The 10,128-nt window shown below is 43.6% G+C and overlaps 3 protein-coding genes across 4 annotated transcripts in view; 1 reads left to right on the top strand and 2 right to left on the bottom strand.

Annotated features, from left to right (window-relative positions):
• The window catches only part of LOC143768048 (uncharacterized), an 804,459-nt gene that overhangs the window by 363,970 nt on the left and 430,361 nt on the right, over positions 1 to 10,128 (top strand). The gene's annotated exons all lie outside the window — the stretch shown is intronic.
• The window catches only part of LOC143767103 (uncharacterized), a 415,169-nt gene that overhangs the window by 282,996 nt on the left and 122,045 nt on the right, over positions 1 to 10,128 (bottom strand). The gene's annotated exons all lie outside the window — the stretch shown is intronic.
• Positions 1 to 10,128, bottom strand: part of LOC143768073 (uncharacterized) — a 125,247-nt gene that overhangs the window by 65,762 nt on the left and 49,357 nt on the right. The gene's annotated exons all lie outside the window — the stretch shown is intronic.

Raw genomic sequence — 10,128 nt, 5'->3', positions numbered from 1 at the left:
TTAAAGGTTTCAGGTTTATAATCGTACGGAATTCTCCACTTGTTTTTTTTATGGAGAATAGACTCGAATAGTGTCCTCTGAACCTCTGCGCATGGGGTACAGGAATGATGGCTTTTATCTGGATAAGTTCTTGAATATCCTCTAGAAGCCTTTGCTGAACCGATAAAGACTGGGTCTGAGTTAGGCAAAATCTTTTGGGAGGTGTTTGGCTGAACTCTATTTTGTACCCTCGTTCTATCAAACTTAGGATCCATGGGTTCTGAGTGATGTTTTGCCAACCCTGTAGGAAGTACTGAAGCCTTCCACCCACTAAGTTGGCGTCATTGTTTATTAGTTTTTGATTTTTGGTCCTGAGAGGTACCCCTGCCTCTACCACCTTTCGGGTAGCTCCATCTTCCGCCCTTCCCTTTCCCTCTATAGTCTTGCCTGGGATGGAATCGAGACCTACGAAAAGGGCGGCGTGTTTTTCGGTTTTTCTTCCGGGAAACCCCTTTTCTTATCTGCTGCTTTTTCAAGCAATTCGTCCAATACTGGACCGAAGACATGAAGGCCAGAGAAGGGTATTGAACACAGTTTATTTTTTGACTGTGTATCACCAGACCATGACCTGAGCCATAGAGCTCTTCTTGCTGCATTAGATAAGGCGTTGTTTCTTGCAGCAAACCGCACTGATTCTGCCGAAGCATCAGCCATAAAGTCTGTTGCTATCCTCAGGAGTGGGAAAGATTTTAGGATCTCGTCTCTAGGCGTTTTATTGTTAATCTGGGTCTCTAGTTTTTCTACCCACAGAGACATTGACCTGGCAACTGAGGTGGCCGCAATATTGGTCTTCATCAGAAGTGTCAAACTGCATTCCTCGAGGGCCGCCAACAGGTCATGTTTTCAGGATTTCCTTAGCATTCCACAAGGTGCTGGAATCATTCTGTGCAAGTGATTAAATTATCACCTGTGCAATACAAGGAAATCCTGAAAACATGACCTGTTGGTGGTCCTCGAGGAATGCAGTTTGACACCTCTGGTCTTCATGCGGCTGAAGCTTCCCAGGCCTTTTTGAGGAGATCTTCAGATCTTTTGTCCATAGGATCTTTGAGACCCGAGGAATCCTCAAAAGGGATGGTGGTCTTTTTTGAGACCTTGGCTACAGGTATATCCACTTTAGGAACGGATTCCCAGATTTTGGTCTCCTCTGGATCAAAGGGCAGACGATATTTGAAATCTCTTGGGACTATCAGTTTTTTCCCTACATCACCCCATTCTACCAAGATCATTTCTTGAATATGGCGATTCACGGGAAACACTCTGCTTCTACGAGCTCTGAGCCCCCCAAACATCTCGTCTTGGACTGTAAGGGGTTCCGTGGCCTCCTCTACCCTCATGGTATTTCTGACGGCCTGTAGTAATGTCTCTGTGTGTTCAGAAGAAAATAGATATCGTTTCTTTTCCTCTGGGAGGATATTTGAAGAGCATTCTCCCTCCATGGAATCGGATACGGAGTAAGCTGAAAGCTCCCCTTGTTCTGAACTAAGATCCTGTTCCCACCTATGTCTCTTAGGGCGGGGAGATTCGACTGGCAACAGCGCTGATAATGTGGACTGTACTTCCTCTCTGATCATAGTTTTTATAATATCCAGAAGGGAAGTCTGTTCTCCTTTAGGCAGTCCTGCCATACATTTATCACACACTTTCTTCCTATGCCCCTCTGGTAGCCTATTGGAGCATAGAGGGCATTTACTTGTCCTGCGCTTTTGGCCTGACGCTGGGCGCTTGGATGCCTCCTTATCCTGCAATAGATACGGAGAGGCCCTATAGCTTGTGTTGTAAATGTGATACAATCCCCCTATGTATAACTTACATGATCAGGGGCGAGCTCTGAGGACAGGATCTCTGGACGATCTGCACCCTCCATCTCTCTAGGATCAGTGTGCAGTCAGATGTTCGTGATTAAATAGGAACTCTTACCTGTCTTCAAATCATCTGATTCGTCCTCCTTCCGAGCTCAGCTGCCGGTGATCACTGTGGGTCTCTGTAACAACCACTGCTGATGGGCGGGAATTTCATTCTTCAGCTGTATGATACAGCCTGACGCCGACTTCCGGCGTCCCCGAGGCCACGAGCTGCCCAGGAACGCCACCGGAAGTCCGCCCATAGGTGGTTGCAGCGTTCCTGAAGCGGCGCGCTCAGAGATGCGGCGTACTCGCCGGCACGGCGCGCCCAGATGACGCGGCGCGCCCCGATGACGCGGCACGCTCTGACAACGCGGCACGCCCACTGCCGAGGCACTCGCCGCAGGTCCAACCCGGCGCGCTCACTGGCTTGTTTTCGGAGGATCACCACCGGTATTGCAGCAAAAAGGTGCAGAGCTCTCTAAAGAGGGATGCATCGGAGTCGGGAGCACAGCTCAACCAGCGCTGAGGGACCTCCAGCGGTGTCAGCGCTATCATGCGGAGTCCTGCTCCGCCTGCTCAGAGCCCTCGGGAGAGGGATGAGGTCGCTCCGGGAGCCCTGCTCGACCGGTTACCTGGAATCTTCAGCACGGTAAGCCGTGCCAACTCTCCTCTGCGTCTGTCCCTGGCTCCGACTCAGATGCCAGCAAGGTGGAGGTGGAGGTGGGGTACTGGTATGGGCAGGTATCATCAAAGATGAATTTGTAGGACCTTTTTGGGTTAAGGATGGAGTGAAACTCAACTCCCAGACCTACTGCCAGTTTCTGGAAGACAACTTATTCAAGCAGTGGTACAGGAAGAAGTCAGTATTGTTCAAGAAAAACATGATTTTCATGCAGGATAATCCTCCAACACATGCCTCCAACTACTCCACAGCGTGGCTGGCCAGTAAAGGTATCAAAGAAGAACAAATAATGACATGGCCCCCTTGTTCACCTGATCTGAACCCCATAGAGAACCTGTGGTCCATCCCAAAATGTGAGATGTACAGGGAAGGAAAACGGTACACCTCTTGGAACAGTGTCTGGAGGCTGTGGTGGCTGCTGCACGCTGACGTTGGTCATAAACAGATCAAGCAATTGACAGAATCTATGGATGGAAGGCTGTTGAATGTCATCATAAAGAAAGGTGGCTATATTGGTCACTCATTTTTTGTTTGTTTTTTGCATGTCAGAAATGTTTATTTCTAAATTTTGTGCAGTGATATTGGTTTACCTGGTGAAAATAAACAAGCGAGATGGGAATATATTTGGTTTTTATTAAGTTGCCTAATAATTCTGCACAGTAATAGTTACCTGCACAAACAGATATCCTCCTAAGATAGCCAAAGCTAAAAAAAAAAAAAAACCTCCAACTTCCAAAAATATTAAGCTTTGATATTTATGAGTCTTTTGGGTTGATTGAGAACATAGTTGTTGATCAATAATAAAAATAATCCTCTAAAACACAACTTGCCTAATAATTCTGCACACAGTGTATGTGGATGCACCCAACCCTTACAATATTCCCACTATACAAACTACTATATTGTTTTGCTTTCACTTCCATGGAGTTAGAAATTACTGCTATCATATTTTAGAGTTTGTAGCGTATTCAACCATATCTCTACTGACGCCTCACATTTTGTGGCCTGAGGCCTAACTATGCTTGCATAGTTTTCAATGTGTTAACTCAATGATTAAATTGTAAAAAAAAAAAAAGGTTCGCACTGAAAGTGTATATGGCTTTAGTAACCGTTGATTATTTTACATGTCATGACCAGCATGTGCTGCCTGCTATTATTAACCCTTCATCCACACAATATTCAGACATATAGTCCCCCCTTGGAGTGTTTGTGTTGCACGTTTCGTGGTGGCCACACCACTGTTAATGTAAAGACTCTGCGAAATCCAACGTTTATACTTCATTATTAACACCCAGAAAATTACTTCCACATGGCAAGGCCGTACCTATGGCTGCCGGTGATTGTTCATTCTGGGAATCTTGGTGGTCTACACACCCCGAATCACGAAGGCTGTGTCACTACAATTTTAAAAAAGGTCATGTTGGCAAGACATTAAATTTTATGATGACACCATGGATCGTAGTGGCCCCACACTACTTAGTCTTAATGATAAGAAAATAAAGTGATATTGTATATCTTGTTTGTCACAGGCTTCATGATCCTAACAAATTCCCTGTTTAAAAATAAGATAGCTGAACCTATTGTGAAATTATTGACAAGTATGTCTTAATTTTTTTATGTTTACCTATTTTTGTTTTTTTAACACTTTTCTAACAGTTGATTTGGTTAAACGGCGATGGCGCTCAGCGAAGGACCAGTTCAGGAGTAAATTTAATCCCCTCCCTTCTACGTCAGGTGCTTCAACAAAGAGAATCTGTGTACTCCCGCAATTTCGCATTTCTCAGGCCAATCATGGAGCTCAATCCGTAAGTGACTGTATGTTTTTCATAACATATTAAGCTTAAAGTGTATTTTCTCAAGTCTCCATTTAGACAAATGTCGACTAAAATCTTCATAAATTCATAAATCAATACTTAGCTCACTTAAATACATATGTATTTTAATGCATACACACATATGTCAAATTTGTAAACATCCCCATGGTCCAGGCCTAAATTCATATGTTCTCAAAATGATCAGCTGTAATGTTTGGTAAAAAGCATTTTATCATGTGACAATGTATTTGTTCCTAGGACTGATGATAACCTGGATGACTCAGATGATTCTCCCACAGCGGAAAGATCAGTGCCATGTACCTCAGTCTCTGAGACAGACCCCCCAGCAGACCCAACTCCACCAACACAACCTGAACATGGGTCTGATGCCTGTGAAGCCTCCACTGATGCTGCTCATGGAAGCACACAAATATAGTGCCTTGCCAAAATATTCGGCTCCCTGGAACTTTTCAACCTTTTCCCACATATCATGCTTCAAACATAAAGATACCAATTGTAAATTTTTGGTGAAGAATCAACAACAAGTGGAACACAATTGTGAAGTTGAACAAAATTTATTGGTTATTTAAAATTTTTGTGGAAATTCAAAAACTGAAAAGTGGGGCGTGCAATATTATTCGGCCCCTTTAACTTAATACTTTGTTGCGCCACCTTCTCGATTGCGCCAGATTCTCGATTGGATTGAGGTCTGGACTTTGACTTGGCCATTCTAACACCTGGATACTTTTATTTGTGAACCATTCCATTGTAGATTTTGCTTTATGTTTGGGATCATTGTCTTGTTGGAAGACAAATCTCCATCCCAGTCTCAGGTCTTTTGCAGACTCCAACAGGTTTTCTTCAAGAATGGTCCTGTATTTGGCTCCATCCTTCTTCCCATCAATTTTAACCATCTTCCCTGTCCCTGCTGAAGAAAAGCAGGCCCAAACCATGATGCTGCCACCACCATGTTTGACAGTGGGGATGGTGTGTTCAGGGTGATGAGCTGTGTTGCCTTTAAGCCAAACATATCTTTAGGCATTGTTGCCAAAAAGTTCAATTTTGGTTTCATCTGACCAGAGCACCTTCTTCCACATGTTTGGTGTGTCTCCCAGGTGGCTTGTTGCAAACTTTAAACACTTTTTATGGATATCTTTGAGAAATGGCTTTCTTCTTGCCACTCTTCCATAAAGGCCAGATTTGTGCAGTGTACGACTGATTGTTGTCCTATGGACAGACTGTCCCACCTCAGCTGTAGATCTCTGCAGTTCATCCAGAGTGATCATGGGCCTCTTGGCTGCATCTCTGATCAGTCTTCTCCTTGTTTGAGATGAAAGTTTAGAAGGACGGCCGGGTCTTGGTAGATTTGCAGTGGTATGATACTCCTTCCATTTCAATATGATCGCTTGCACAGTGCTCCTTGGGATGTTTAAAGTTTTGGAAATCATTTTGTATCCAAATCCGGCTTTAAACTTCTCCACAACAGTATCACAGACCTGCCTGTTGTGTTCCTTGGTCTTTATGATGCCCTCTGTGCTTCAAACAGAACCCTGAGACTATCACAGACAAAGACATACTGATAGGGAATTTACATTGTGAGCCCCATTGGGGACAGCGATGATGATGTGTGCAAAACTGTAAAGCGCTGTGGAATATGTTAGTGCTATATAAAAATAAAGATTATTATTATTATCACAGAGCAGGTGCATTTATACTAATACTTGATTACACACAGGTGGATTATATTTATCATCATTAGCTATTTAGGACAACATTGGATCATTCAGAGATCCACAATGAACTTCTGGAGTGAGTTTGCTGCACTGAAAGTAAAGGGGCCGAATAATATTGCACGCCCCACTTTTCAGGTTTTGAATTTCCACAAACATTTTAAGTAACCAATAAATTTCTTTCACCTTCACAATTGTGTTCCACTTGTTGTTGATTCTTCACCAAAAATTTACATTTGGTATCTTTATATTTGAAGCATGATATGTGGGGAAAAGGTTGAATAGTTCCAGGGAGCCGAATACTTTCACAAGGGACTGAAACATGTTCTAGCCATCATTAATTCCCTGACACCAGAAAATTCAGTAGAGCGCTTTTGTAGGTCACTCTCTCCATGCCTAGCCAAAGTTCCTGATTAACATCACGAAGGGGTACGGGCTGCAATACTCACCCTCCTTGCTGCAAGCCAGAGAGAGCAGGAACCCAACCAGGTGCTAGTGCCCATTGAACAATGGCAAGCTGGCCAGCATCAAAAACAGATGCCATCTGATCCGTACATCCCACATGGACAATATGTTGCTCCACTCTCTTCAGAGGCCCATCCTCTAATAGCAACATGCCTGCACCCTCTTCTGTCCCTCCAGCCCCTGCCTCCAGCCATCATTATTCCCAAATGTCTGCTTTTTCTGTCCCTCCAGCCCCTGCCTCCAGCCATCATTGTCCCAAAATATCTGATCCTTTTTCTGTCCCTCCAGCCATCATTATCCCCAAATGTCTCCCCCCTCCCCCACCTACAGTCAACAACATTAACACATGTCTACCATCATGTCTGTGGGGGACAATGCTGGTGCTAATCCCCGTTAGCATTGTAGTGAAATTCTCCCAGTGAACTCGCCTCTGCACTGTGCAACTATATCACAGTGCTAGCAGGGATGTCACCGAGGTCAACGCAGTTTAGCCCGGCCTGGAGCACAGCCTCGGTGACGTCACTGCTAGTCACTGAGCCTGCACTCGCAGCAGTTCATTCCCCAGTACTTCTCAGAGTGGATGGTCGCATCTTGGCACCGTTCAGGTTGAAAAGTATTTCTCCCCCAGACATGGATTACGGCATGGGACAGAACAACGGACAGGTATGGTATATTGTTTATTTTATTTTTATTTCAGGAGATCGAGGACTTCGATGGAATTAGGCGAGGTCGTAAGTATGGATTAATTGAGATTATTAAAAGGAGTCTGCATCTTTCAGTTAAAGGACTTTATTTTGGCTGTGTCTTTATTTACCATATAACTATAGGATTAGTAATGGATAGGTGTCTTATAGATGTCTCTCTATTACTAAGCTGTGGAGTTGATGTCACCTGACAATACAAAGGCGACATCAACCCCACAAATATTAACCCCACTTGCCAAGGCTACAGGGCAAGTGGGAAGAGCAGGGCAAAGCGCCAGATTTGGCACATCTAATAGATGTGCCTTTTCTGGGCATCTGCGGGCTTTTGTTTTTAGGCTGGGGGTGCCTATATCAATAGTCCCTTACCAGCCTGAGAATACCAGCCCCAGCTGTGAGCTTTAGCAAGGCTGGTTGTCAAAAAAGGGGGGGAATCCACACCTTTTTTTAAATTATTTATTTAAATAATTTAAAAAAAGTGTGGACCCCTCTGTTCTTGATAACCAACCTTGCTGAAGCTGACAGCTGAGGGTTGCAGCCCCCAGTTGTGTTTTGCTTGGTTGGTTCAAGAAAACAGGGGGAACCTACAGCGGGTTTTTCATTAATTTATTTCGTTATATCATAGGCAGCGGCTGAGGAATACCCGATCATCCGCTCATGCCGTCATTGTTATTAGCAGCTGTCAAATGATGGGAGTAAGAGTCCCAAAAGCCCCCACCTGCTGTCATCGTTCTGACTTTAAAATAACTCATCATTCTCTTCTGCCCATGCCAATTGCTGGCAGAGCAGGGGAGAATGATGAGAAGAGTCTTCAGCATGTGCCGCCGGGGAACAGCGCTTACTGTAGCGCTTCTTCCCCAGCGGCCGTCCGTGTGGTACTGATGCAGCACATGGACGGCATCCATGTGGGGTACGTATTTACACACGGTCGGGGAAAAAAAAGATATGTGTTGTGGAGTGTATCGCACAGACAGAGGTCTGCTGCGGTCTAAATCTAGGACAGGTGGCTTGAGTTTGTAGTCCCACAAACCTGTATGTCTAGTAAAGGAAGACACAAAAGAGCACAGTGAGGTCAAAAATACTCTGTTGTAAAAAAATCACAGTAATCAGCAAGTGCTAGTCAAAAGATGTAAAGAAAACAGGGTATTTAGTTGATACGTTTTTTTGCAAAAAAATGTATACTAAGCTGCTCCACCAAATCGTCAAGGTATACCCTTATAGAGCAGTCCTAACTAATGTATAGAATCCCTATCTGATGTATTTAAAACCTGATCATCTGTATAATACCTGTATAAGCAGGGTTCAGAGAAGGACTATCCATGTGGACATGCAGGATGGAGCAGTTAAATGCAAATGACCCACAGAGGAGTGGTGGACTCCCCAGTCTTGTAGAAACAAGAGAACAATTATAGAACCAGAAACACATGGGCCACTTGCACATTGAACAAGTCTGTAGGAACCTGTTCACACCACCAGAATACTTGAAGACACAAAAGAGCACAGTGAGGTCAAAAATACTCTGTTGTAAAAAAAATCACAGTAATCAGCAAGTGCTAGTCAAAAGATGTAAAGAAAACGGTATTTAGTTGATACGTTTTTTTGCAAAAAAATGTATACTAAGCTGCTCCACCAAATCGTCAAGGTATACCCTTATAGAGCAGTCCTAACTAATGTATAGAATCCCTATCTGATGTATTTAAAACCTGATCATCTGTATAATACCTGTATAAGCAGGGTTCAGAGAAGGACTATCCATGTGGACATGCAGGATGGAGCAGTTAAATGCAAATGACCCACAGAGGAGTGGTGGACTCCCCAGTCTTGTAGAAACAAGAGAACAATTATAGAACCAGAAACACATGGGCCACTTGCACATTGAACAAGTCTGTAGGAACCTGTTCACACCACCAGAATACTTGAAGACACAAAAGAGCACAGTGAGGTCAAAAATACTCTGTTTTAAAAAAATCACAGTAATCAGCAAGTGCTAGTCAAAAGATGTAAAGAAAACGGTATTTAGTTGATACGTTTTTTTGCAAAAAAATGTATACTAAGCTGCTCCACCAAATCGTCAAGGTATACCCTTATAGAGCAGTCCTAACTAATGTATAGAATCCCTATCTGATGTATTTAAAACCTGATCATCTGTATAATACCTGTATAAGCAGGGTTCAGAGAAGGACTATCCTATTATTTTTATTTCAGGAGATCAAGGACTTCGATGGAATTAGGCGAGGTCGTAAGTATGGATTAATTGAGATTATTAAAAGGAGTCTGCATCTTTCAGTTAAAGGACTTTATTTTGGCTGTGTCTTTATTTACCATATAACTATAGGATTAGTAATGGAGAGGTGTCTTATAGATGTCTCTCTATTACTAAGCTGTGGAGTTGATGTCACCTGACAATACAAAGGCGACATCAACCCCACAAATATTAACCCCACTTGCCAAGGCTACAGGGCAAGTGGGAAGAGCAGGGCAAAGCGCCAGATTTGGCACATCTAATAGATGTGCCTTTTCTGGGCATCTGCGGGCTTTTGTTTTTAGGCTGGGGGTGCCTATATCAATAGTCCCTTACCAGCCTGAGAATACCAGCCCCAGCTGTGAGCTTTAGCAAGGCTGGTTGTCAAAAATGGGGGGGAACCCACACCTTTTTTTAAATTATTTATTTAAATAATTTAAAAAAAGTGTGGACCCCTCTGTTCCTGATAACCAACCTTGCTGAAGCTGACAGCTGAGGGTTGCAGCCCCCAGTTGTGTTTTGCTTGGTTGGTTCAAGAAAACAGGGGGAACCTACAGCGGGTTTTTCATTAATTTATTTCGTTATATCATAGGCAGCGGCTGAGGAAT

Source organism: Ranitomeya variabilis, chromosome 4 (genome assembly GCF_051348905.1).
Source record: "Ranitomeya variabilis isolate aRanVar5 chromosome 4, aRanVar5.hap1, whole genome shotgun sequence".
Lineage (NCBI taxonomy): Eukaryota > Metazoa > Chordata > Amphibia > Anura > Dendrobatidae > Ranitomeya > Ranitomeya variabilis.
The sequence above is the reverse complement of the archived record's forward strand: the minus strand, read 5'-3'. Positions and strand labels throughout refer to the sequence as shown.